The 5,503-nt window shown below is 38.5% G+C and overlaps 1 pseudogene; it reads right to left on the minus strand.

Moving 5' to 3' along the window:
* Positions 1–2,272: 2,272 nt before the first annotated feature.
* LOC123822756 lies at positions 2,273–4,896 on the minus strand (annotated as a pseudogene).
* Positions 4,897–5,503: the final 607 nt, after the last annotated feature.

A 5,503-nucleotide genomic window follows, 5' to 3' on the forward strand; every position in this document is an offset into this window, starting at 1 on the left:
TAGGGTCAAAATCATAAAATGTTCTCTATGACCAAGATCCACAACTTTAGTATTTATGTTTTCATCTATGTAATTTATTGTTTCATGTCTCATATTTAGGGAAGGCTTTGAGATTTTGCTGCCCAACATCTTTCATCAGATTGTCTCAAATAAACTGACAAAAATTTTAAAATCTTATATTTAGGTTTTCAATCCATTTTTTTAAAAGATTTATTTCTTTATATTTATTTTTACAGAGGGAAGGGAGGGAGAGAGAGAAAGAGAAACATCAATGTGCGGTTGCTAGGGGCCATGGCCTGCAACCCAGGCATGTGCCCTGGCTGGGAATCAAACCTGCAATACTTTGGTTCGCAGCCCACACTCAATCCACTGAGCTACACCAGCCAGTGCTGTTTTCAATCCATTTTGAATTCATTTTATTACATGGGGAGAAACTAAAATCTAGTTTCATTCTTTTGAATGTGGATTTCCAATTTTCCCAGTGCCACTTATTGAAAAGGCTCTATTTTCTCCACCATGTGTTTTTGGCACCTTTCTGAAAATATCTTTGCCCATATACATGGGGTTTTATTTCTGGGTGCTCAATTATGTTACATTAGTCTACATGGCTGTTTTTCTGCTAATAACATGCTGTTTGATTATTGTAGCTCTGTAAGATAATTTGAAGTCAGTGAGTGTGACTCCTCCAGCTTTATTCCTATTTCACAGGATGATTTTGGCTATACAAGACTCTTTTGTGGTACCATATAAATCTGATCATATTTTGTTCTATATCTTTAAAAATGGCATTAAGGTTTCGATGGGGATTGCATTAAGACTGTATATTGCTTTGGGTAACATGGCCATTTTAACTATGTTGATTCTTCCAATCCGTGGACATGGAATAGCTTTCAATTTCATTGTGTCTTTTTAAATCCCTTTTAATAATGCTTTTAATAATCATTTACATCCTTTGTTAAGTTGATTCATAGTTATTTTATTCTTTTGGATATAATTGCAAAAGGAATTATTTTTTTCTTTTTTTAAATTTAATTGTTACTATACAGGAATGCAATAGATTTTTTAAAAAGGTGTTTCTAAATCCTCATCTAATCAGATGATGTTTACTGTTTACTGAAAATCAGATATGTTTACTGATTTTAGAGAGAGAGGAAAGGAGAGAGAAACATTGATCAGTTGCCTTCCAGAAGGGCCCTGATCAGGGATTGAAACTACAAAGTTGTTATGTGGCCTGAGAGCAGATCAAACCTGCAATGTTTTGGTGTACAGGATAACACTCCAACCAACAGAGGCACTCCGACAGGTCAAGCAGTAGATTTTTGTATATTGATTTTTGTATCCAGCAACTTTATTTTATTTTTTATTGCTTCTAATAGGTTTTTTTGGCATGCCTTTTATGTATTACTTTTGCCTGATTGCTCTGGGTAAGACTTCCAGAACTATGTTGAACAAGAGTAGTGAAAGTGTGCAACCTTGTCTTGTTCCTGATTTTAGAGGAAAAATTTTTCAGTTTTTCACCATTAAGTATGATACTAGTTGAGGGTTTCTTATATATGACCTTTATTGTGGTAAGGTATTTTCCTTCTATACCCATTTTATTGAATATTTTAATCATAAATGGATGTTATATTTTACCAACTGCTTTTTCTGCAGCTATACATAAGATAACATGACTTCTATCCTTTGCTTTGTTAAGGTGCTATTATTATATTAATCACTTTCCATATGTTGAACCATCCTTGTGCCACTGGAATAAATGCCATTTCACTGTGATGTATTAATTTTTTAATATATTGTTGTATTCAATATGCTAATATTTTGTGTAGGATTTTTACATCTCTATGAATCAATGATACCATGTAGTTTTCTTTTTTAGTGTTAACCTTGCCAGATCCTGGTGTCAGAGTTATGTTACCCTCACAAAATGTGTTGGAAAGTATTGCCTCTTCAATGTTTGGAAGGGCTTGAGGAGTGCATTACATCTTCTTTGAAATGTTTATAGTAGAATTCACTAGTGAAGCCATCCGATCTTGGACTTTTATATTTGCAGAGGTTTTCTTCCGTTGTGGTTGTTCAGCTTTTATTTCATAATCATAAACGTAACTGTGGAAGCCAGCTAAACATGGAAGGGTAAAGAAATCATGCAACTCAATGAACTGTGTTGAGAGCATGAAGACTACAGAACATTCCAAGAAGATGGGGTTGAGAGGATGCTCTCCTGAGCTACAGAAGGAATGGTCTTGTGGTTAAGATAAAACACACGTCAAATTTATTAGAGTTGTCCACAGTCACTAATGGTGATCTCTGGCTGGTTGTGCCATTCCTGGGCCTGAAGTGCTCCACAGCTGTCATAACATCCATGCTGTCTGTCACCTGACCAAAGACTACATGCTTGCCATCCAGCCATTCACTCTTGGCAATGAAGATGAAAAACTGGGGACTTCGAGCCAAGATGGAGGTGCAGGTACATACTGTGCCTCCTCACACAACCAAAAGAAGGAAAACAAAAATTAAAAAAAAAACAACAACAACCAGAACTGACAGCAAATGGAATTGTATAGAAGTCCAACAACCAAGGAGTTAAAGAAGAAACATTCATCCAGACTGGTAGGAGGGTCGGAGAAAGGCAGCCAGGCAGAGAGGACTCGAGGCAAGGCAGTGGCTGGTGGACTGGGCAGTCCCACGCTGGAGTACAGATAAACTGGGAGGAACAATGGAGGAGTGAAACAGACTGTGCAACACAGAGTTCCAGTTTAGGGAAATAAAACATTAAAGCCTCTGAAAGAAAACACCTGTGGAGGTTAAAGTAGCAGTGGGAAAAACTCCCAGCCTCACAGGAGAGTTCATTGGAGAGACCCACATGGTCCTTGAACATACATAAACCAACCCACACGGGAATCAGCACCAGAAGGGCCCCATTTGCTTGTGGATAACAGGGAAGAGACTGAAAACCGGCAGAGAGAGGAGCAAGCCCCATTGTTGCCTCTCAGAACTCTCCTTCCCACATACAGCATCACAACCCAGTGACATGGGTTGCGCCCCACCCCCGATACCTAAGACTCTTCCCCTTACTACATAACAGGCATGCTGAGACAAAAAAAAAAAATCCAAATGAAAGGACAGATCAAAACTCCAGGAAAAAAATACAATTAAGAGACAAAGAGATAGCCAACTTATCAGACGCGTAGTTCAAACAACTGGCAATCAGGATGCTCACAGAATGGATTGAATATGGTCCTGGATTAAAGGAAAAAATAAAGGCTATGCTAAGTGAAATAAAGGAAAATGTACAGAGAACAAACAGTGATGGGAAGGAAACCAGGACTCAATGATTTGGAGTAGAAGGAACAAAGAAACATTCAATCAGAACAGAGGAAAGAAACAAGAATTTAAAAAAATGAGGAGAGGCTTAGGAACCTCCAGGGCATCCTTAAGTGTTCCAACATCCAAATTATAGGGGTGCTAGAAGGAGAAGAGGAAGAGCAAGAAATTAAAAACTTATTTGAACAAATGATGAAAGAGAAATTCCCCAATCTGGCAAAGGAAATAGACATCCAGGAAATCCAGGAAGCTCAGAGAGTCCCAAAGAAGTTGGATCCAAGGAGGATCACACCAAGGCACATCATAATTACATTACCCAAGATTAAAGAAAAGAAGAGAATCTTAAAAGCAGCAAAAGAAAAGGACGCAGTTACCTACAAAGAAGTGGCCATGAAACTATCAGCTGATTTCTCAAAAGAGACCTTACAGGCAAGAAGGGGCTGGAAAGAACTATTCCAAGTCATGAAAAACAAGGACCTACATCCAAGATTACTCTATCCAGCAAAGCTATCTTTTAGAATAGAAGGGGAGATGAAGTGCTTCCCAGATAAGGTCAAATTAAAGGAGTTCATCATCACCAAGCCCTTATTATATGAAATGTTAAAGGGACTTATCTAAGAAAAAGAAGATAAAAAATATGAACAGTAGCCGTGGCTTCTGTAGCTCAGTGGATTGAGCACGGGCTGCAAACCAAAGGGTTGCCAGTTCAATTCACAGACAGGGCACATGCCTGAGTTGCAGGACAGGTCTTCAGTGGGGGCCATGTGAGAGGCAACCACACATTGATGTTTCTGTCTCTCTTTCTCCCTCCCTTACCCTCTGTCTAAAAATAAATAAATAAAATCTTTAAAAAAATATGAACCCTGAAATGACAACAAAGTCACAGTTATTAACAACAGAACTGAAACAAAAACAAACTAAACAAACAACTAGAACAGGAACTGAATCACAGAAATGGAGATCACATGGAGGGTTATCAGCGGGGGAGTGGGTGGAGAGAGAGGGGAAAAGGTTCAAGGAATAAGTAGCATAAATGGTATGTAGAAAATAGACAGGGGGAAGTTAAGAATAGTATAGGAAATATACAAACCAAAGAACTTACATGTATGACTCATGGACATGAACTAAAAGGGAGGAATGTAGGTGGGAGTGGGTGTGCAGGGTGGAGAGGAAGAAAGGGGTGAAAATGGGACAACTCTAATAGCATAGTCAATAAAATATATTTTAAAAAGAAAAAAGAAAAACTGGAAACAGTTTGTGTTGGGTCCAGCATTTGCCATGGACAAGGTGCCATGACCTGTGTGCTTCAGGATGAGATTCTCATCATCAAATTTCTTCCTGTAGAAATGTGCTGCCTGTGCTGTTGTGGCATGTGAAGTCAGCACGCTGGCACATAAATCCCAGAATAATTCTGTGAAAGCAGGAATCTTTATAACCAAATCCTTTGTCCCCAGTGCTCAGAGCATGAAAGTTTTCTGCTTTATTTGGAACTTTGTCTGCAAACAAGTTGAAGGAGATGTGGCCCAAAGGCTTGCTGTCAGCAGCAATGTCAAAGAACAAGGTGGAGTTGACCATGGCTGGGCACAGGAAGGTCCAAGATGGCAGTGACATCTGCGAGGCATTATTTGGGGAGGTTTTCAATGGTTGTTTCAATTCCCTCATTGTTGATTGGTCTATTTAGATTTTCTAATTCTTCATCATTCAGTTTAGGAAGTTTGTATATTCCTAGGAACTTATCCATTTCTCTAAGCTATTTAATTTGGTGGCACATAGTCTTTTGTAGTATTATAGTATGATCCTTTGCACATCTGTGATGTCTGTAGTACTTTCTCCTTAATTTCTGATTTTATTTTTGATATCTTTAATTTCTTTTAATCCTCACCCAAGGACATGATTATCAATTTTTATTTTATTTTTTAAAAGATTTAATTTATTTATTTTTAGAGAAGGGAAGGGAGAGATAAAGAGAGGGAGAGAAAATTCAGTCTGTGGTTGTCTCTCATGAGTGCCCTACAGGGGACTTGGCCCCCAACCCAGGCCTGTGACCTAGAGTGGGAATCGAGCCTACAAACTTTTGGTTTCCAGGGCAGCACTCAATTCACTAAGCTACTCCAGCAAGAACTGATTATTAATTTTTAGAGAGAGGGGAAGGAAGAGAAAGAAAAAGGGAGAGAAATACTGT

This window comes from Phyllostomus hastatus, unplaced genomic scaffold, assembly GCF_019186645.2.
Source record: "Phyllostomus hastatus isolate PE091 unplaced genomic scaffold, TTU_PhHast_1.1 phas_contig_41, whole genome shotgun sequence".
In the NCBI taxonomy this organism is placed as follows: domain Eukaryota; kingdom Metazoa; phylum Chordata; class Mammalia; order Chiroptera; family Phyllostomidae; genus Phyllostomus; species Phyllostomus hastatus.